At 33.8% G+C, this 24,342-nt stretch overlaps 1 protein-coding gene across 11 annotated transcripts in view; it reads left to right on the forward strand.

The window, feature by feature from the left end:
• Window positions 1–24,342, forward strand: part of Prosap (SH3 and multiple ankyrin repeat domains prosap) — a 410,412-nt gene that overhangs the window by 770 nt on the left and 385,300 nt on the right. For 9 of the 11 annotated variants that reach the window (XM_074140644.1, XM_074140642.1, XM_074140654.1 and 6 more), the window contains exons 1-2: window positions 1,180–1,374; window positions 6,047–6,125. The gene's annotated coding sequence lies outside the window, so the exon portion shown is untranslated. Of the gene's footprint in view, window positions 1–1,179; window positions 1,375–6,046; window positions 6,126–24,342 lie in introns of those variants that run through there. The other 2 variants (XM_074140647.1, XM_074140643.1) reach the window with 1 other exon arrangement.

A 24,342-nucleotide genomic window follows, 5' to 3' on the forward strand; every position in this document is an offset into this window, starting at 1 on the left:
CTTTTTCTGCCTTTTTAACGATTATCAGAGATTTAATCAGTTGGGGTAAATAAATTGATTTTTTAAAAATAAATCAGTTACATAATTCAGGTTTTTTTTGGGGGGGGGGGCAATGAACCAATGGATTATTATGCCCTCTGTAATTCAGGTAGTTTTCATTAAAATAATAAAGATTCTTCAGGTGGTGCACTAAATAAGTTGAAAGTAGTGAGTCATATGTTAAATTTAAAAGCAATTAAATTAAATTGAAGAACAAACTTTTGACGATATATACCAATTCGAAACCGATCAGAATCATCAAAAACCAGCAAGGCATCACTGGATAAAATAAACGATTCTTTTTTTTTTTTTAACTACTTAAACTTCACTCTTTTCACAAATTTCGAAATCCTTTATTTTATATAATATTCCTATTTTAATGTCCTTACTAGATTGTAATAAATGTGGACAAGAAAAAATGTGAACGAGTTGAACTTGGGTATTTAAATATTTGTTACCAATTCATGCAAATTTAGATTGATTTTTTTCTGATAGAATGAGTATATTCACTGTTTATCCCTTTTTGAATAAAATTCTTGAAAATGTTTGTAATGCATTTATAATGTTAAAGCTTTACTTTAATATTAAAAGAAAAAAAATCTGTTTAAATTCTTTTCTAATTTTCTTGATGAGACGGCTACGAGTTAAAGTGTGTTATCTTTACCTTATAAGAAATTATACTTCAAATTGTAGAAATGATTGATATACAAAATTAAACATCTAAATAAGGGAATTACACGTACACAATCCGTTGAAATATCATACTGTAATTAATCTAGAAAGAATGCTGATTAGGACTTTTATTTTATTCACGATATTTTTTAAGTTTTGCCTACATTTACAACAAAAAATAATTACGTTTGTTTGCGTTAAAAAAGTAACTTAATAGAGAAGTCATTAAAGAAACAACGCAATTCTGTCATTACATTTCAATATAAAATATACTTTTTTAATGAAAGTATATTTTGTTTACTTTTTGAAACTTCTTGACTATTTTAAAAAAATAAATGCTACTTAAATGGAACAGATTAAAAGAAAATATTAATATTAGTTCCTATAAAATCCAATAGATGGCAATACAAGTCCATATATCTGAAGTATGCTCTACATTCTGCAGCCCCCTGTCCTAGAATCAGTTAGTGTCAGACAACGGGGCAGTGTGGACGTATGGTTATAGGTTAAGTTGTCCGGTATTATCAACTTTCGTGTAATGCACTGATTGTAACTTTGTTTAAGTGATTTTTCTCAATTTTCTCATTCAAATTCATTCCTTAATGTTTAATCCACAAGTTCAAAGATAAACCAGGATTTTATATTATGGATACATATACTCAGGTATGATTCTTCTTAGCACTAATTTATTAAAAATAAATAAATAAATAATAAATGATAACGTGAAATTGAAAGAAAACATTATTAGGAAAATGTATTTGTATCTGTTGAATATTATTTATTCATCTAAGTAGAATGCTATCAGTTTTGCATTTCCATTATTGCCGATTTTGATCATTTATTTTGAAATGGATGATCAGTTAACAAATTTCGATTTAAAAAATATGCTATCGGGAAGGCTGAGATAATTATATGTAAAAATAATCAGAATAAGTGCATTGTTTAGTTTTTTGATCCTGATTTCTTAATTTTATGATTTACCATTGGTTTTTTAAGTAAAATTGAGAATGCTAAGCAAACTTTAAAATTTATTTTTTGCTTAGAGCATTTTTTAATGCAGTTTATATTTTTATTTTATTCCTGTAATTATCAAATATCTAATGTTTATTCAAATATTTATATAAGATATTAATTATTAATTGGTAATTATTATTTCTACCTGTTCTTCAGGATTAATTTTTACCTCCTTTCAAATGATTAATTTTTGTCAAGAAAAAATCTTAAACAATTTATTTTAATAGAACATCTTTATCTTGAAAAAAGATTCATGTAACTTTTTTGGTTCATTATAGGAAGGAATCTCTTGTATTCTGTGTCGAATCATCATGGGTTTCTTGATCGAGGAATTAACATTTATGTTGTTACTTCTTTTTTTCCATGATTTCGTGTAGAATTCCTTCATCTTTATCGTAGTAGATTTGTATCCTGTAAAACTAGCTTTGTTATCTTCTAAGCCAAAAAAAATATGGGAATTACAGTCCATTTTATTGTTGACTATTTACTTTTGCTTTTTGTTACTGTTATATTTAGTGACTTATTCCGAATTTTTTGTATTAAAATTTAATTTTTTAATGCATTTATTTCCTATAATGTTTTAAATTTCAATTAATAAGTCTTATTTTTAACGAACGGAGGAACATTTCTTTGTAGACCACTATCTATTACTACTTTGATGTTAAGACTAAGAAGATTCTTAAGTTTTTACGATTATGGATCTTCGTTCTTTTAATTTATATATATTTTTTAAATATTATACTTAATATTTTTTCAAAATAGCTAAATTGCTCAAACTGACAACAAAAAAAAAAAAAAAGACTAACTTCCCGAATACATCTCTTTATAGTCATTCTCTATCTATTTCGCTGAGTAATATTAAAGTGTATTTTATTATTTATTTTTTTAAATAGTTAGCAAATAAAAATTATGCGACTTCATCTATTTTATAATCAGCATCCAATTATATTGTTTTGTTTTATTTTCTTTTAAAGAAACTGAACGACTTAGCAAAATTATTGACATCATCTTAACTTTACATAAAATTTATGCTGTTTTTAAAGAAAATATTGTTGCATATTTTAATTTTATTGCTTACACTCTTGAAAAAAAACAGGTTTTAGTTGTAATAATGCTTTAAACAGTTGTAGTAGTATAATAATCTCATTATATTCCAATAATTTGTTTATTTCCCTAAAAATTTCATCTTTTCTTGAAGTTTTTCTATTTTCTATGATCATGTAATAGATTCCATTTGCTGAATGGATGAGTATAGAATAAAAAATAAATCAGCTCGCTTGGCCTGTATTTTGTATTGTAGTATTCCTTGTCTTAAGCTTAATTTGGTTAGATTTGGGTTGTCTAACTTGGGACTACATCTTATTGGTAATGATGCACTAGTACCCCTCGTTAATTTTTTTTTGCCTGAAAACCCGATTGCCCCAAGTTATAGGCTATTGCCTCTACTGAGGGTTACTTAAATTGACTGTGTTTATTTTATCTTATTGTTTTTAGGAATTAATGGTACCTCCAAAAAGTATTTACAAGAAATATCTCTCCGTTACTGGAATTTTTGTTGTACAGTTTTCTGAAATTTTTGCTCAAATGCCTCCTAAATTTTCTTTTGTTAGTCCGTAATTAGATCAAAAATTTTTTTAAAAGTATTTTGAGGTGTATTAAACTGTTTCTGAAAGTAAAGAACTCGAGAATTATTATTATTTTTGTCCACAATTCTGAGATTTTATTGGCTTTGTTTTCGAAAACGCCACAAGTCTGTTATTCTGCGTGAATTATAGTCAGTGAAAGTTGTTTATGTACTTATGCGTGCAGTATATTTTTTGCAAAGTTAGGCTAAAAGACTTAGTCTTTTCATAGTCCTTAGTCATTTCTATACCCTTCTATAAAATTTTTAAGTTTTTTTTTTATTTTTTGCTTTCATACCTTCCTTTAGAAGTTAGCATGATGATATGTAAAACTATGTTTTTCAAGCAGTTTTTATGTTCATATCTTTATAGTTGCAATAGTTTATGCCGCTTCCTGCATACATTATTCCAATAGTTATGCTCCAATGAATTTCGTGATATGATACAAGAATTGTGTGGGGTATTATGTTAGGCCTTTCATTTTTTATTTTTTTTAACGATGAAAGTTTAAGGTAGATTTATTATTATTATGGAATAGAAGGATGTATTAAGAACTAGTTTGATGATTTGTACTGTTGATAACTACTAGAGAAATATTATTTAGAAGTTGTATAGGATAATCCAGCCATTGGAACGAAAGAATATCATGGCAGATGTGTGGTTGATTTGAGGCGAACTATTTTATCAGACATTGCATGAACGGTCAGGTTAACGGTAAGGTTAACAATTTTATTTTGGTTTACATATCGTTTAAACCGGTTTGAATGTGCAATTGAAAGTTAGAAAAAAAAAGAAGGTATAGATGTTACTTTTAAGAACGTACTAGATATCTGATATTCTGATTTTCTGTACTAGATCTACTATCGGAAGTTAAGGTTAAAAATGTTGTTGGGTGACTTACATGACTGTCAACAGTTCTTCGAGTTTTTATTGATTTACAAATTTCGAAACTGCAAACGTTGATGCAAACAAGCATAATAAAGGTGATAAATATACACACATATGGCAGTAATAGTTCTTCCTTTTGTATTCATTAATCCTAAATTCTGACTAGGGGCTAGTGTTGGTTTAGTGGTCAAGAACGTGGCTTTGTGTGTAGGTGGTCCCCGGTTCGAATCCCGTGTATGGCTACTATTTATTTGTTAGGAAAAATTGTTTATAGTAAAGTATCGCCCCTGTCTACGACATCTAATTTTGGTAGTTATTTGGTTTTTACTAAATGATTAATATTACTCTTAATTATTGTTAAATTTTGAATTTCCCACATGTTAATGTTGACCTAATTGGATTTATAATTATCTCATTTCATATGCCCAATTATATGGGATAGATTTGATGTCAGTCCCTTAGCATAGTCTTTCATAACATCAATATGGGGAGTTCAGAAATAGACGATTACTTTACTGTAATCAATTCTGATTATTCATTAATAATCAGTTAAAAAACAAAATAGTTATTTATTTAACAAGTGTGGAAAGTAGTACTTTTCCTCACGCGAGGCAGGGTTTGCACGCACGAGCGAGCGAAGCGATTGCCGAGTGTGAGGAAAATACTTTACACTAGAGTTAAATATTATATTTTTTCTGCAACCATTTATTAACTAATAAAATTAAAAATTTCATTTTTACAGTCTACAAAAAGTAATTTATTTATTATAAACATTTATTGTTATATTACAATTATTTACATTACTTACGTATTTACATTACTTATTACATTTTCTGCTGTTTCTTTTATTGATGGAGGAGTGTTTTCTAAACAGGAATCACTAGAATCCATTTTAAATTTCTATAAGGTAACACTATAACCTTTTTAACTGTTATAATTAAAAATATCTAATTATTTATTAAAGTATTATTTTTATTTCTATATTCCTTTCAATTTTTATTTTATTTTTTAATATTCGTTTTTTAATTATTTAAATAAAATAAATTTAAATAAGCTTATTAGAGTTTTACAGAAAATATTTATGTTAATAACAAAACTTCTTATATCAAGGAAGCACAATAAAGTTTTTCCACTCACTTGTGCGGAAAGTGACACTAATGGTATTTTTTTTCTGCATCCATGTAGGGAAGTTCTCATTACTCAATTAAAATCAGCTGTGTAATGCCCAACTTTACCTCACTAGTGGGGAAAAATTCCCATTAGTGTCACTTTCCTCACTAGTGAGTGAAAAAACTTTATTGTGCTTCCTTGATATAAGAAGTTTTGTTATTAAATATTTTCTGTAAAACTTGAATAAGCTTATTTAACGAAACTAAATAATTAAAAAACGAATATTAAAAAATAAAATAAAAATTGAAAGGAATATAGAAATAAAAATAATACTTTAATAAATAATTAGATATTTTTAATTATAACAGTTAAAAAGGTTATAGTGTTACCTTATAGAAATTTAAAATGGATTCTAGTGATTCCTGTTTAGTTTTTTTTTAAAGTTAATAACCCTAATGGTTGCAGAAAAAATATAATATTTAACTCGAGTGTCAAGTATTTTCCTCACACTCGGCAATTTGCACTTGCACTCGCCTCGCTTCACTCGCTCGTGTATGCAAACCCTGCCTCGTGTGAGGAAAAGTACTACTTTCCGTACTTGTTGAATAAATAACTATTTCAGAATTATTTTTGATTATTTAAAAGAAAATTATTTTGCAGCAATTATTAATTTTGGTTTTTCCTTCTTTTTCTTTTTGTAGGATCGCCTTTTTGGTTTTGTGAATCTACAGCTGTTCATCAAGTTTTATCAGGAGATGTTCATTGCTGTTTTTCGATAAGGTAAGTGGTAAAAACTTCATAACATTTTCAAAACCATATTTATTTGTTACAATGCCATTTTAACGTTATTTATTATCTTCTTCCGTTTATGTATTTTATTTTTTTATATTCAAAATTAATTCTAGTAAATCAGCAGGTTTTGTGGATAGGTGCAGGTTTAATAAATTCAAATTTTAAATGATATAGTTTTCTCCGACATCTTCCCAAAAAAGCAATAGTCTTATTAACTACAACCTATAATTCAGTACTAAGAACAACATACTTCCCGATTCTACGGTAATCCTCCTTAATTCATCCTATTCCTAAACCTAACTAACCACTTCATATTTCTTCTTCTTACCAACCAATTAGTCTACTGCCAATTCTTGGCAAAATTCTTGAGAAACTTCTTTTAAAACAAATTCTTCCCATACTCGAATCCTCTAAGATTATTCCAGACCATCAGCTTGGGTTCAGGCGACAACACTCTACTGTACAACAGTGCCATCGAGTGGTAGACACGATTTTATCCTCCCTTGAGAAGAAAGAGTGTTGCTCGGGTGTCTTTCTCGATGTGAAGCAAGCCTTCGATCGGGTTTGGCACCCGGGCTTGCTCTGGAAACTCAAGGGCATACTTCCGTTCACTCACTTCCTCATCTTGAAGTCCTATTTGTCTGATCGTTATTTTCAAATTCAAATCGGGACATCGTATCCAGCTAAACATCGTATTGAAGCGGGTGTTCCTCAAGGCAGTATCTTAGGACCTATCCTATATGTTATGTACACAGCAGACATACCAATCCATCCTGAAACTGTCCTTCTAACTTATGCAGATGATACCACTATACTTTCTCCTCACATTGATCCGGTAACTTCACACAGAAACTTTTAAACTCATCTCTTTTCACTTGAAATGTCAAAATCTCAAAATATTACTTTTACTCTCCGCCGCATCACTCTTCCTCCGATCTTCTATGGCTCAATTCCAATTCCTCCTGCCAATGTTGCCCGTTATCTTGGGCGCTGTATTTAGACAAAAGACTGACTTAGAACACGCACACACGACTTAAACGAACTGAAGTTAACAGGCGTTATCGACCACTTAAAAGACTACTAGACCAACGATCTAATCTTTCACTTAATAACAAACGACAGATTTACGATTCTATACTAAAACCCGCCTGGACGTACTGGTATTGAACTGTAGGGTTCAACGAAACGCTCCAATCTTCAACGAATTCAATCTCTTCAGTCTAAAATTCTCCACACTATCGTTAACGGCTCCATTTTACGTTTCAAATCTAACTATCCATACAGACCTGGAAATTCCGTTTGTAGGTCCTGGTTGCAGGAACTCGTTATAAAAGTTTTCATCAGAACTTGCACTCTCATTCCAATCCTCTTGTCCGCCCATTTATCATCTCATCACCATCCAGATCATCTACCAGACGATTAAATACGCCAGTGGCCTCACGATTTTCTCTCTTCTGAAGAGAGTAGCTAATCCTGGAGACGACTTAGGGAGTGTTAGCACTGGGTAACTTCTCCCCTCAATTAGTGAGTTTGTAGTGGTGGCAGTTATTGTCATTGTTACTTATAGCGTATCTAGCGCTGGTGTAACTTAACAGATAAATTAAAAAAAATTAAAAAAAAATGATGTAGCTATTATTTATGAAACGGAAGTAATTTTCAAATAATTATAAAGTTATGTAAGGATTAAGTTATTAGAACTTACTAATTAATTCTTTTTAGTTTCAAATTATCTTGTGGAGAAATTTAGTTACCATTATTTTTCACGGTTTAACACTTAAGTGTTTCTTTTTTCTAAATATTCTCGTTTTACTTAAATATTTTGTTTGCTAAATTGCAAATTAAACAAATTTATTTTTCTCTTGCAAATGTTGGCTTCACTAGCAATCAACATTTCACTTACTGAAAGTCCTACAAACCGCTTAACTCTGATGCAAGTCATATTTTTACAATACCAAAATTTGAATTACTATTACAATGCGCTCGAATAAAATTGCATCACCTTTTATTGCAGATTTCGACATTTTTATGAAGTTTTTTGTTTTTTGCTTTTTCATTTTACGGAGTAACTATAAAACTTTGATTTTATTACCTGACGAATCCATTTTAATTGAATATAAAATATAAAGAAGTTGACAGTAGAATTCAATTCTGATGACCTTACCAATTAACAGTGGATTTAATTACACTAATAATTTTATTTTTTAAGTATTTTATTTATTCAATACTTTTGAACCTTGAGACAGACTGCAATTAAACGCCAACTCTACATATTTTGATTTCTTCTACCTTTTCTCAGTAAACTAGAAAATATTAACAATAAAAACAACCTGATGATGCAAGGTTTATTTATAAAACTGAAAAATATTTTTCTAATTATTTTTTCATTTCAGAGAAATACAAAACTATTTTGAAATTATTACGATTTACGAGGGTCGTTTGAAAAGTCCGTGCAAAGTCAGAGAGATAGCACCACTGGCGCGTATCGAGGTTATGTTTAGTTAGTAGCATCTCTTGGAAGAGCACACACCAAGTTTCAACCAGATCGGTCTATTTCTTTGTGTTTGGTATTCGTTTGAATCGAGGAAGTCGAGTGATTTTCAAAAAATGGACGAAAAAGAATTTCGTGTGTTGATTAAACACTACTTTATGAAAGGCAAAACGCCTCAGGAGACTAAAGAGAAGCTTGATAAACATTATGGTGACTCTGCACCTTCGATTAGAACAGTTTATAAGTGGTTTCAAAATTTTCGGAGTGGCCATATGGGCACAAGTGACGCTGAACGTTCTGGACGCCCTGTTGAGGTTACTACTCCAGAAATCATTGATAAAATCCATGATATGGTGATGGATGACAGAAGAGTGAAGGCGCGTGAGATTGCTAGTGCTGAGGGCATCTCGAATGAACGGCTACATAATATTTTGCATCAACATTGGACATGACAAAGCTATCCGCAAGATGGGTGCCGCGATTGCTCACGCTTGACCAAAAACGAAATCGTGTGAAGTGTTGCAAGGACGGTTTGCAGCTGTTCCAGAAGAATCCGCAGGACTTTAAGCGTCGTTTCGTCACTGTGGATGAAAGATGGATACATCACTACACTCCTGAGACCAAAGAACAATCTAAACAATGGGTTACCAAGGGGGAATCTGCGCCAAAAAAGGCGAAGACCGTTCCTTCGGACCGGAAAGATTATGGCGACTGTCTTTTGGGATTCGCAAGGAATAATCCTCATCGACTATCTGGAAAAGGGTAAAACTATTACAGGTGCATATTATTCATCGTTATTGGACCGTTTGAAAACCGAGCTGCAAGAAAAACGCCCACGATTGGCCCACAAAAAAAGTCCTTTTCCATCACGACAACGCACCAGCTCACACCTCAGCAGTTGTGGTCGCAAAATTAATGGAAATAGGGTTCCAACTCGTTTCACATCCCCCCAGACTTGGCTCCCACGGACTACTATTTGTTCCCCAATATGAAGAAATGGCTGGCGGGAAAAAGATTTTATTCAAACAAGGAGGTGATTGCAGAAACGAACGGCTATTTTTCAGTCTTGGACAAATCCTACTATTCGGAAGGGATCAACAAACTAGAGCAGCGTTGGACGAAGTGTATAAGCCTAAAAGGAGACTATGTTGAAAAATAAAAAAGGTTTACCCCAAAATATTAAGTAGTTTTTATTTTTGCTCGGACTTTTCAAACAACCCTCCTAGTTAATCGAAAGGGCCCCATTCTGTTGCATGACACAACGCTCGGCCACATATCTCACGTTTGACTTCCCGAAAATTGCTGGAGCTTGGCTATGATACTCTGCCATACCCGCCTTACTCACCGGACCTCTCGCCTACTGATTACCATTTTTTTTAGCCACCTGGACCGCTATTTACAAAATCAAAAAAATTATTGACCAAAGAACATTAGAAAATGCGTTTTCTGAATTTATAAATTCTAAGGATTCCAAATTCTATACTGAGGGTATGGAAAAGTTACCCACACGTTGGCAGAAATGTAGTAATAGTATATTGATTAATAAAAACAGTTATAAATCATTAATTTTTTTTTTTCCTTTTAAAACAATAATCCTGCATTATTTTCCGGACAACCCAATACATAATCTAATCTGCACAATCATCTACCATCACGTAGAATACCTGTTGCATCATACAGGATATGTAGATGAGTCTGCCTCGAATCATTTTGTTAACCTTGGCACTTCTGCTTCTTAGGTACCTTAATTTGGTCTTCTACTTCGCCAAAGTCTTATCTTTTTCTTGTAAATTGAAAGAAATTACTGGTACACTGTTGAATAAAAGGCACTCATTGTCATTATTATTTATCTAACTCATTTTGTAACCATAAATTACCAGTATTTTGTAATAATTTACGACTATATTATATTTAGTCATATTTATATTAAAATTATGAATAATTTTAAGCGATAAATTTCCTCCATCATATGCCAGCTCAGAATTGACTTGATAACATTATCAGAAGTTCGTAAAATGTTTTTAAAGTGTTCAGGCTTTTCTTCTCTATTAATATTGAATGATCAAATTCGTTTCCATCGCTTTGTTGTCGCTGTTATCAACATTCTCTTTTGAGAAGAAGAAGTGTTTACTCTTCGGGTGTCTACTTTTATTTGAAACAATCCTTTGATCGTGTGTGACTCCCGGGGTAACCCTGTAAACTTTAAGGTTACCTTTCTATTCATTTTCTCGTAAAGGGCTCCTGCGATTTTACCTTAAACTTTGTATCGTGATTGCAAATAAATAAATCTATAATTTTTATTTATATCAATTTTTAACAAAAAAAATTCAATTAACCAGTTAAGCGTGTTTGACGATTATACACATCAAACCAAATCTCTATTACGATGCGACGTGTATACTCGTGAAAAAGTATAAAATTGCCTTTAACTATAAAAACTCGAAATTTTAATAAAATACAATAAGAATATTATTTGGCGGGATGTTTCCCTTTATCTTACCAATAGAACTGCGGTGGGAGTCAGCCAAATGATAAGTGGTTGGTACATGTTTGGTCTCCGCATTAGAGATTGGGAATTACGGGCACAAATAGAAGCTTTCAACCCTTGTGCAATGCCGTTTTTACCTTAGATAGAGGTTCAAACCTCAGTACGAGCATGATTTCATTTTGCACAGAATTCAAAGCTCTCTTTTCTTCCTTGTAAAAGCTCTTGTGTCCCTAGTTAACTACAGCAATGCATACGTGAAGCGGTGCAAGATTTTTTGAATGAGCACAGAATTGCTCTGTAATCTGTAAGCCCCTCAGAAATTGCAAAAAAAGTCGCTTGCAGTTACTATTATGACGTTGTAAACTTTTGGTTGTTTCGCCCTGCGTTCGACGTGTATACACGTCATTGTTTGATTTTAATTCCGCACACTGTGGGTTTTTTTTTTTTTTAAACTAAATTCCACCCTTAACTGGTTAAATATGCTCCTGCGAAAAAGGATCAATAATTAAGTATAACTCAGACTTTTGGAATTTCGAACTTAAGAGAATAGATAACAAGATACAGTCATCTGAGTAGTCACACCAAAATTGTCTTTTTTTTTCCATCCACTTACGTTTTTGGTTTATTCTACGACCTTTTTCATCAAGCGCAGGCGTTTAACACGTTAGTTTGAAGCGCCATTAACCTCACTCCTTTGGTTATGCTTCATGAAACCAGATAAATACTCTAATGAAGCATGGCCTTCAAGCGGTACCTGCGACTCTGCGACTTTAAAAGAAGCTTTTAGATCTCACCCGATCTTTTATTGTTTAGTATTTTACCATTTGCAAATTGAATATAAAGGCTAATAGTTCGGTTGCTACTAGGAGTACTGTAACTGAAGGAGATTATATCGCAGATTGATGAAATATGAAGTCCGCGCACAAAGAATTGGATTTAGGAATCAAATCGGACAATAATTCTTCTTCTTTCTTTTTAAATCGAATCAAGTTTCAGTGCATTATAAGCGGTTAAAATGCAGTTAAGTTCTAATTAATATTTCTGAGCTGTAATTCTTAGATTTAGCTCACACATTTGTTACAGCCAGGCTCTAACTTTGATTTAATACAAATCTAATAAACAAACTTTTGTTACAACCATTCTTGGAAGTTGAGAAGAGTAACTTTAGAGATCAGACCTAATTTCTTATCTCTTTTGACGCTACATCCTGGGTGGTAATATTGCATTTTGTAAAATAAATGATCTTTTTCCTCTTCAATATCATATTGCTGGCCACATAAACAGTTCATGATGACTGCTTAACTATATTTATTTATTTATTTTAAATGATTTAACGCACGTCAACATCTGTGGGGTTGTTGGCGCCCGGAGCTTTTTTGCATTATACTGCCGGCTTCTGGACGAGTTTTCTCTCGTTACAGACAACACTGTCCATAACTGGACAACAATGAGTTATAAGAAGCTTCTAGGTAGAGAAAATCTAAGGGACCAGCAGCTGGATTCGAACTAAAGGCTCCTTTATTTATTTAAGAGCCAATTTCAATTTATTACCGGAAATTACCGTAAATATTGTATTTATCTTAATTTTTTGGACGTTAAACTGCTATCATTGAAGAAAAGAATTTAGGTAATCGACTCTTTTAGTTAGACTTCTAACCACAGCAATTTGGTCGGCGAAAGTTATGGTAATAACTCATGTAAGAGTTTTCATTTTTCGTTTTTGGGTGTAATAAAACCTTTTTTGGGGGGGAAGAGGGAGAATGACCTAAAAATTCGCCTGTTACTTTTACTTTCATATTCCGTCTAAATAAATGTACTCCTATTATTTATCTATCCTTATTAGAAAGGATTTTTTTGACACCGTATCTGGGAGCCTGATAAGACAGTAAAAATGTTTTCAGAATTACCCTTTCACTTGTTGGGCAGGTAACATTTCTTTTTCCATCTAATGTTTCTCCTATTAGTGGTGGAAGTGTTTTGAAAAATTATAGTTAATAATTAGAGTTGGCCATTTTACAAACTGTACACGAAATTTCTTTACCATATTAGGTATGATCGGCCTGTGTTAACTGTAAGTTTGTAGTATTATTAAAACTGTTCGGCTGGACAGTTTGTATAAGGGTTGATCGTCAAAAAAGTGCACCGAAAAAGGGTAACGTTGAAAAACACCCAACTTTGGCAATTTTTTTCTCTTTTTCTATAAAAGATATAATTCCCAAATTTTCTTTAAAATAAAGGGTAAATCCTCGTTTTGCACTGCAATTTTTTTGGTAATAACGGCTCTAATAGATTTTGAGAAAACAAACTTGGACAGAAAACAGCATTTTTAGAAATTGTTCTTGTTCTTGTTAACAGTTTTTTGTTTTTTTTTTTGTAAACAACGTAGCGCCTAAACGCGCAAATCGATTTTTATTTCGAGGTATCATTCGATTCTGAATTTCATGTAGTTAAGTTAAAAAATAATTAATTATTGGAGCTATGTTTTGTAAATAAGGGAAAAACGTACTCCAACATGAATATATAAGTTTCGTGACTTTAAATTGTTAAACTTAGGATTCAAGATTGGCGAGGAATCGGTCCAAATAAAAAACAAACTCGTCTTTTTGCCAACGTTTCGACAAATAATTATATTATATTGTCCTCTTCAGGGCCTGGATATTACAAATACACAAATACAAACAATTCAGTAACACAGAAAATCAGTGAAAAAACAGTAATATAAAAATACAATAAAAAATAAATAAATAAAATAATAATAATAAAAAAAATAAGTAAATAAATTATAATACTTTTTATTATTAAAAAATAAATAAAATTTATTAATTTATTTTTTTATTTTATTTTTTTCATTTTATGTTTATATTTCTGTTTTTTTACTGATTTTCTGTGTTACTGAATTGTTTGTATTTGTGTATCTGTAATATCCAGGCCCTGAAGAGGACAATATATTTGTCGAAACGTTGGCAAAGAGACGAGTTTGTTTTTTATTTGACCGATTCCTCGCAAGTCTTCCATCCTAAGTACTCTAACATGTGTCTTCTTCTTCTTCTTCTTGCTTGGCACTACAGTCCAAGAAGGACCTTGGCCGCCTCCTAATAATCTTGTGCCATTCATCCCTCTCTTGGGCCGCTCCTCTCCATCTTCTCAAGCCCAAGTCTCTCAGATCCTACTCAACATTGGCGGGCCATCTCACTCGGGGCCTCCCTCTCCTTCTAGCACCTCCTGTGGATGTCCAAGAAAGAGTTCCTAGTGACCTAACCATCCTTTCTTGTTTGATAAGGCTAAGGCAACTAAGTCCCGATCAGCTTTAATGATCTTTGACTTTCCTGTTTGACCTTATCCTCCATCTGTCCCGCTTCCAGAATGGGGGCCCATCTATTCTTCTTAAATTAGATGTTAGCTTCGGCTAAGGGAGTAAACCCCTTCAACAAAAATCCTAGATCCTCCAAAGTAGCGGGTGGTTGAGCGTTGGGCTGACGATCCTACCTCATACAAAATCATTGTTACGAATCCTCCAACATGTATCCAGGTGTAAAATATGTTTTTTAAAAAAATTCTAAATTTTGTAAGTTGCAAGTTCCTCTGTACGTAAGTGTCACTTCAACGTGTAAAATTTTTCCTTATTTCGAAATTTCTTTTACGAAAATCACTTCCATGATTTTAATCCTATAAATTTATAGTTTTTACTTCAAATTTTTTTTTGTCTTCGAAAATTCGATTTAGATACTTCTGAGATCAGGATAGTTCGATAGATTTATCCTAAAGCGAGAATAATGAAATATACCTAAAAAGTTCGAGATTTGCAGTTTTTTTTTTTTTAACTCCGTAAAAAGGTACTGTTAGTTAATAATGTTGAAATTGAAGATTTGTTTTACTAGAATCATTCACTGCACGTAGTAAATATATTAAAGAATCTACACCATCACTTCTTATCGAAATAATGAACTTTTAATATCTAGGCCAGATCAACAACATTTTTAACAGTTTGCAATCTTGAAAGTTAAGGCCGACTTATTAGAAGCTTTCACTCAGAATCAACTGTATATATATATATATATAGAGGAAACTAAAAGGATTCTGGTATTGGTAGTAGAAGCCTTCTTCAAGCTTTAATATCCTTCACCAGATCCTAACCTCCAGAATAACGGAACTTCATTCTACCCCCCACTACTAGACAGCGGTGTTTTGGAGAACTTCTCTTTGAAGAACACATATTCTTATTGAAAGTGAAAACTTATACTTTTTTTTTTTTTCTTCTTTAACATCGATAGAGAATGAACTACAGGGACGATGACCTAACGTTCCCATACATGAAACAGGTGAACTCAACAACATTCACCTAATCCTGTAGTATAACCTATTTCTCATCGTGTTAGTTTATTTTTATTGCTTTGTTTATCCCCTCCATCTTTCTTCCAATAACCTGTTATTTATTTTTTATTTTATTTTGAAGTTATTTTTGTTTTTTAGTTCCACCACTTCTGCAATAGTAAGAGATGGTATTGCGATAGTGCGGATATTAGATTTTGATGTCACTCCTTGATATGTTCATCAGTTAGGCCCAACTAGATCTTAAAAACACCAGAGCGGTCAACACTTTCTCCATTCAGAATTCAGAACAGTCTCTTGATTTTCTAATTTTTATTCCTAATTCAGTTCTCTTTATTCTTGAACTCTTTATCTCCATCTTTAATCAATAAACCAACAATAGCATCATTTAAAACTGAAACTATTCAAAGATGGGGTCAATTTAATATTTACTATTTAACTTTTTTTTAAAAAATTTATTTTGTAATTTACAATCTGTATAAATATATACAATAAGTAAATGGGATGTAAATAAGATGAACTGGCGCGGAAAGAGCAGGAGGAGTGAAGCTACCCTGCGGTAGCACACTCTGTATGAGATAGGGGAATGTGAGGAGGAGAAAATGAGTAGGAGAGAGTAGAGATTTAGTTCTTCAGACTGTAAGGAAGTCGCGGGGCCACTGGCGATTCAGTCGGCGAATAGGATTGTTATGAATGTCAGAGGAGGCGAGAGACTGTACAAGAGGATTAGAGCAAGTAGAGAGAGCAGTATAGTACTGGCGATTCAGTCGTCGAGAAGTATTGTTAGTGATATCAGAGGAGGCGAGAGACTGTACAAGAGGATTAGAGCTAGTAGAGAGAGCAGTATAGTACTGGCGATTTAGTCGGCGAGGAGTATTAGGGATGTCAGAAGAGGTGAGAGACTGTGCAAGAAGATTAGTGCTAGTCGAGAGAGTAGTGTGGAATTTTTGATATTTAGTCTTGGCATGTTGGTCTATGAAGGGAACGTTGAGCTATTTAACTTATTAGTTGAATTATTATTATTTTTTTTACGATTTAGGCGCGTCCACATCTGAACATATTAGCGCCCGAATCTTTTTCCAATACAATGCCGGCCTTCGGACAGTATTCTATCGTTGCAGACAACACTGTCGCATCACTGGACAGTGAGCTGTAATAAGCTTCTAGAAATAAAAAATCCAAGGGCCAGCAGCTGGATTTGAACCCGGGTTCCCCACATGGGAATACAATAAGCTAACCGCATAGCTACTCCATTTCCATTTGAATTAATAACATAGTAATTATTATTGTTACATGTTTTTAAACTTTACATATTTTAGAACATTTTTAAAGGTTTATCTCTGAGCTTATCACGTTTAATTTCTTTTATTTAATTTATATTTAATTTTTTTCTGTTATCCTTAAAGGATTTCCCAGGACTAAATAAAAGTTTCTGTCTTTTTCTCGGTGTCTATCCTTATCCGCTGTAACCTGCTTTTCCTCCCGTAAAATCAGAGGAAATTAAAATTTGATATTTAGTTTAGATGTCAATATAGGGGACTCCACAATAAGGTCTAGATCGGGATACTGAAAGTATCGTTATAAGGAATCAGTTTCTCAGTTTATTTTTTCTCAAAAATGGCTCCGGCGATTCTTATTAAACTTTAGATTCTTATTTTAAATAAGTAGTTCTACAACTTTCATCTTAAACATTTTTTCAGGCTTTTTTTTTTCAGTATCAGTTTTCTGTTTTTTCGCTGACTGTCCACCTATATCATTTTTATTTAAAGCAATTATGGCAGAAGCTCTTGATGGATGAACTTATAACCTGCCTTTACTAGGCTGTTACCAGAGAAACAGCTGCCAGGTCCTCGCCAAATCAACACCTTCAAAAAAGCCCTCCTACAACCACAGCCTTTAGTTAGCAAGCATCCCAGTCTAGAAATCTCTTCTTGACCTTTCCCCTCCACCAAGGACACAGAAATATGGCTAAAACTCGTAACATCTGATTTTAACGCCATCTTCAGAATAGAATTTTTTTAGATTTTGAAAGGCGGGACGAGACCCTATGCCCCACGGCACCGCAGCCACTAGAGGCTTATTGTGCCTTCCCCTTTTGAGTCTAATAGATGAAACCTCCCCTTTTAAAAAGGTTGAGGACTTTCCCTACCAGTTCCTTCTGCGCTACAATCTCCTTTGGCCTCAAAGTTCCAAAGATATCGTAGCACAGTCTCTCGATTGCAACACAATCGAACAACAAGTGAGAGGCCGTTTCCTCCTCTTCCTGACACAGTTTGCACAACGGTTCCGTGCTAATAAGCCCCACCTTGTGCAGGTACTTTCTGAACTTTCCATGCCCTGTTAATAGGTCCTGTAACCAGGGAGTAATCTGATTTCTGCCCAAGCTCAGAGTCTCCTTGGTTCTTTGTTTACACAGCAATGGCCATGACACTCTAGCCATGTTTTACCCCAGGAAGCATCACCCAGTTCTTTTCAAGCTCTCTCCAGATCCAATCTCTGAGAGATTCACGTTCTGCACCCTAGGTGATCCCTAAGACTGGTCCCGAGCCAATGAAAGGAGTGCTAGCTCCATTCCTGGCGGGTTGATCAGCTAATTCATTCCCCTTAATCCCCACATGGCCCGACACCCATTCCAGCCGAACTTTATTGTGCCGAGCCAGTAGTTCTAGGGCCTTTCTGCCATAGGAATAAATAGATATTCATTTCTATCACTGTATCTCCATGTAAATTAACTAGATCAATATTTTGGGTACAGTTTTGTGGGATTTAACTGGATATTGAGGTTTTTACTTATTTTTCCACGATTTCACTAACTAATTCAACTGTTTTTACATACAACTTGTTATTAGTTGTGCTTTCACGTTGAACTCCTCCTCCTCCGTCGTATAGGTAGCTATTTTGCTCGCTCCGTCACACGTACAACTAAATAACAGATAATTACTAAATGTTATTTTCAATTGAAAAAATCAACAATAGAAAAACTTTTCAACAGAATTGCTATTAAACTTTGTTGTAAGTTGAGAGAGAGATTGTCTGTTTTTTAATGTTGTTGTTTTGAGTATTATTTGTTTGGATAACTTTTTTGTTTTTGTTAAGCAGAGAAAATTTCAATTCACATTGTTTACAAAACGCTAGTTAGTTACTTGTTTTTATTGTTTGTTTTATTTTGTGCTTATTTTAGAAACATGTCTATCTAAACATTGTGTAATATTATCTTATAATTTCTAGCTTTTTGTATTAATAATTTTATTTTCCTGCATTCTTATATACGAGGGTCATTCGTAAAGTAAGGTTCCCATGATTTTTAAAAATAGAAAACCTGATTTATTTCCTTAGCATTATACATCATTTTAAAGCTTAAAACTTACGCTATTTTTCTTCATAATCGCCCTTTCTGACCAGGCACTTTTGCAGACGATGCTCCAGCTTTTGTATACCAATGTCATAAAATTTTGCCGCCAATCCCTTGAGGAATCGAATAACCTCTTCTTTGACTTCTTCATCGGTAGTGAAGCGTAAGCCACCCAAGTGTTCCTTTAATTTTGGGAACAGGTAGTAATCACTTGGGGCTAGGTCCGGATTGTAGGGGTTGGTGGGGCATAACTGTCCAGCCAAAATCTCTCAACAGTTCCTGAGTTTGACGAGAGGCATGAGGTCGAGCGTTGTCGTGAAGAAGCCTCACACCAGTGGACAATCTTCCTCTACGGCGGTTCTGAATTGCACGTCTCAGTTTTTTTTTTTTGGTGTGCCGCAATACCTTCCAGAGTTAATCGTCGTTTCACGAGGCATAAAATCGATCAACAGTAGGCCTTCCCTGTCCCAAAAGACGGTTGCCATGACTTTCCCTGCAGACTGCGTTTGTTTGAACTTCTTTGGCTTCGGCAAAGTTGAGTGACGCCATTCACGTGATTGCTGCTTGATTTCGGGAGTAAAGTGAAATGCCCATGTTTCGTCGCCTGTAACAATGGAATCCAAGAATTCTTCCTTGTTCTCTTCACATTGTTGAAGAAATTGTTGGGCACACTCGACACGTTTCTGCTTATGGTTTTCTGTCAGCATTCGCGGCACCCACCGCGCACACACCTTATGATAGCCTAATTTTTCGGTTAAAATCTTGTGGACTGTGGTGTTCGAAATGTCAGGAATATGAAGAGCAAGTTCGTTAATTGTGATCCTTCGATCTTCAAGCAGTATGCTCTGGACCTTTTGAACAATTTCATCTGAAACTGGTGGCCTTCCGCTCCGGTCTTCATCGTGGATTTCAATGCGACCTTCACTAAATTCTCTACACCATTTGCGCACATGTTGAACTGATATGCACTTTTTACCATACACTTCGATCAACTGACGATGAATTTCAGTAGGTAAAATCCTTTTTGCGTTTAAAAAACGTATTACTGCGCGAATTTCGCAACTGGCGGCAACGGCGTTAGGGAGCTCCATCTTCAGTGGCTGCCAAGCCGGCGGTGATCGGCGTAGCGACACGGGAATGGTGGGGATAGAGCGCACGAGAGTTGCTGAATGTGCCAGTGTAGCCAGATTTCACCCAGCACTTCGCGTTGTTCCGATACAGCATAGGGAACCTTACTTTACGAATGACCCTCGTACATTAACTATTTTTTATTTGTACCGTGTGAGTAGGAAAGGTTGTGGGCTAATTTTTTTGAATTTCAAAAAAATGGAATGTTTTTCCTTTGCTTTAAAAATGATGCACAGGCTTAGTTCAATCAAATAAATAATTAAAAAAACACAAAACCTTTCCAAGACATGTGAGACAACCACCATTACTTCATAAATAAATCTGATATTTTTATAATTACTGATGAAGAACTGAAAAGGAAGTACATTTCTAAAAGATGCTCTATACTTGTTTAAACTTAATACTGAGGGTTAGAATTACTATACTTCCGGCATCCACCCTTAACGTATATATATATATATATATTAGTACATGATCTACAATTGTTCTGAAAGAAGAGACTAGAAGTAATTATTTCTAATTTGTTACAAGATTTATTGCACTAAGTAATTACGTTCTAAGTAATTGAGTAGATTTATTGGTTTCGAATTGGTTTCAATCTAATTTTAAGTTGCTTAACCTGTAAGTTTTTTTTTCTTTTACATAAAAACGTTTCTGCGCATGTCTGTTAACTTGATTTGAGTTTGGTTGTTATTTTTAGAAATTACCAATGTAAGAGAGAAAAAGTAAGAAATATGATGTACTTAGATATGGTGTGCTTAGATTAATAGCATTCATCGTCTACCACCTCTTGGGATTTGAAATGATACTTTCCTTACTAATTTCCTGGCCTTACTTGTACTAATTCTTAAGGGGTTATTGGCAGTCAGAGGCGCCAAAAAAGTCAATTTTTCAAATTTTTTTGGGGGGGAAAAACGTGTTTACTTTTTTATTCGGGAACTTTTGCGTCATATCAGTCTATGTTTAAAGAACTTATTGTAATTTTTTCGTTACAAATTAATAATAATTGTACTAATGGCGAATATTTTAATGCAACACGTCAAAAAAATGCAACCCTCTCGTGGACATGATATCTTGAGACTGGGTCATCTGAAATCAAAATTTCGAAAAGATTTCGTTAGTAGATGACTTTATCTCGTACTTGACCGAAGGATTTAGAAAAAAAAAAAAAAAACAGTGTCATCGATTCCAGGCCTATAAAATAAGTCCTCCATGTCTTCCAAAATGTCCAAGTTTTCCGATTTCTGCTGTCTGCGTAGGATTCTTGCCTCCCGCGTAGCAAGTTGCGCTCTGTGCTCAGCGATGGTAATTCGAACGGTCGGGGCTTGTAAACACTTTCACACTTACAATTTTGCTCGGATCGACTTGAAATTTTAGGACAACATTCCTGAGATACTATACTTTAATATAAAAAAATCGATTTTTTCAAATTTCTGACTGCCTGTAACCCCTTAACTTCCATTCTGGACCAAAATTTTTGGGGAAGAATAACCTCGTCAATTTCTTGTCACTCTTCAATCTCGCGTATTCACTGGATTTCGAACAGCTACTTCTATCATTGTATAGATAAATAAAATAACTTTTATGTACGAGGGTCGTTTGAAAAGTCCGTGCAAAAATAAAAACTACTTAATTTTTTGGGGTAAACGTTTTTTATATTTCAACATAGTCTCCTTTTAGGCTTATACACTTTGTCCAACGCTGCTCTAGTTTGTTGATCCCTTCCGAATAATAGGATTTGTCCAAGTCTGAAAAATAGCCATTCGTTTCTGCAATCACCTCCTCGTTTGAATAAAATCTTTTACCCGCCAGCCATTTCTTCATATTGGGGAACAAATAGTAGTCCGAGGGAGCCAAGTCTGGAGAATAGAGGGGATGTGAAACGAGTTGGAACCCTATTTCCATTAATTTTGCGACCACAACTGCTGAGGTGTGAGCTGGTGCGTTGTCGTGATGGAAAAGGACTTTTTTGTGGGCCAATCGTGGGCGTTTTTCTTGCAGCTCGGTTTTCAAACGGTCCAATAACGATGAATAATATGCACCTGTAATAGTTTTACCCTTTTCCAGATAGACGATGAGGATTATTCCTTGCGAATCCCAAAAGACAGTCGCCATAATCTTTCCGGCCGAAGGAACGGTCTTCGCCTTTTTTTGGCGCAGATTCCCCCTTGGTAACCCATTGTTTAGATTGTTCTTTGGTCTCAGGAGTGTAGTGATGTATCCATGTTTCATGCACACTGACGAAACGACGCTTAAAGTCCTGCGGATTCTTCTGGAACAGCTGCAAACCGTCCTTGCAACACTTCACACGATTTCGTTTTTGGTCAAGAGTGAGCAATCGCGGCACCCATCTTGCGGATAGCTTTGTCATGTCCAAATGTTGATGCAAAATATTATGTACCCGTTCATTCGAGATGCCCACAGCACTAGCAATCTCACGCACCTTTACTCTTCTGTCATCCATCACCATATCATGGATTTTATCAATGATTTCTGGAATAGTAACCTCAACAGGGCGTCCAGAACGTTCAGCGTCACTTGTGCCCATATGGCCACTCCGAAAATTTTGAAACCACTTATAAACTGTTCTAATCGAAGGTGCAGAGTCACCATACTGTTTATCAAGCTTCTCTTTAGTCTTCTGAGGCGTTTTGCCTTTCATAAAGTAGTGTTTAATCAACACACGAAATTCTTTTTCGTCCATTTTTTGAAAATCACTCGACTTCCTCGATTCAAACGAATGCCAAACCCAAAGAAATAGACCGATCTGGCTGAAACTTGGTGTGTGTTCTTCCAAGAGATGCTACTAACTAAACATAACCTCGATACGCGCCAGTAGTGCTATCTCTCTGACTTTGCACGGACTTTTCAAACGACCCTCGTAGAATTCATTAAATTCTCTTTCATAACATTGAAGTTGGGTCCTATAAAAGGGTTTTTTATTAAAAAAAATAAGAATAAAAAGTAAACAGTTATAAAAAAGATAATTTGCAACATTTTATGTACCGAAAAAACTGGTGAAAAGTTTTAAAAAAAGACATAATATTTGTCAAAATATTATATTTTCTTTTGTTTTATACCTACCCTTAATTAAAACGACTGTTAGGTCCTAAACTGCCGGAAAAAGCATAATATTGGTAAACACCCAAATTTACCTTCTTTTTTTTTCTTTCACTTTTATTCTATGAAAGACGAAATTCTCCAATTATTTTCAAAATTTAGGGCACATCCTCGTTTATAACTGTAATTTATTTTTGCAACAACCCAGGTCAAATAGATTTCAAAACGAAAATTTATTAAAAAGTATAAAAAAAGGGCATTTTTTGATTTTTGATTTTCATTTATTGCGATCATTAACATCTCTGGTCACTTTAACTGAAGATTTATAAAAACATTTTAAGTAAACTAGATATATCCAGTGGGAGTTTTCTCATCTTAGTTCTTTCACAGACACCAAAACTTTGTACCCTTATATTGGGCATTCTATAGTCACGAACGGTTTGAATTTTTGCCCAATTGTGGGCACCATCTGCCCTCTATATTTGAGCATAATATCGATAATTCCAGTGGTATATTATAGGAGATATATCCAGTAGAAGTTCTCTCATCTTAGTTCTTCCACAAACACCCAAAACTTTGTACCCTTATATTGGGCATTCTATAGTCACGAACGGTATGAATATTTGCCCAATTGTGGGCACCATCTGCCCTCTATATTTGAGCATAATATTGATAATTCCAGTGGTATATTAAAGGAGATATATCCAGTAGGAGTTTTCTCATCTTAGATCTTTCACAAACACCAAAACTTTGTACCCTTATATTGGGCATTCTATAGTCACGAACGGTTTGAATTTTTGCCCAATTGTGGGCACCATCTGCCCTCTATATTTGAGCATAATATTGATAATTCCAGTGGTATATTATAGGAGATATATCCAGTAGGAGTTTTCTCATCTTAGTTCTTTCACAGACACCAAAACTTTGTCCCCTTATATTGGGCATTCTAATATCTATAATATTGATAATTCCAGTGGTGTTGTATACTTTACAGCTCCTATTTGTGTAATGCATTTACACTATATTTCCTTTATATACACCATTTCAATGGCTGTTTTTCCTTTCACAGAAAGAAGATTCTGCAATTTTGTTGCTAAATTCTTAGTAGTGAATAAATATTATAATTATTTCAAGGTTTCTGTTTCAATAGCTATATTATTGAGTACATTTTTTAATAATATTTTTCTAAATTATTGTATATTAGAGTTCCAGTATTCCAACCCATTATTAAATAAGTTCTTTTTAATACTCGCATGTTATTTGTAATAGTTGTGGTGAAAAAATCTCTGAAATTAATAACTTGTAGACAGTTGTAAACGGTCTCTTAGTTAATTTACAATCATCTATTGGCAACAAGTAA

This window comes from Rhodnius prolixus, unplaced genomic scaffold (genome assembly GCF_049639745.1).
Source record: "Rhodnius prolixus isolate KJV_2025 unplaced genomic scaffold, Rpr scaffold_6, whole genome shotgun sequence".
NCBI classification, from domain to species: Eukaryota; Metazoa; Arthropoda; class Insecta; order Hemiptera; family Reduviidae; genus Rhodnius; species Rhodnius prolixus.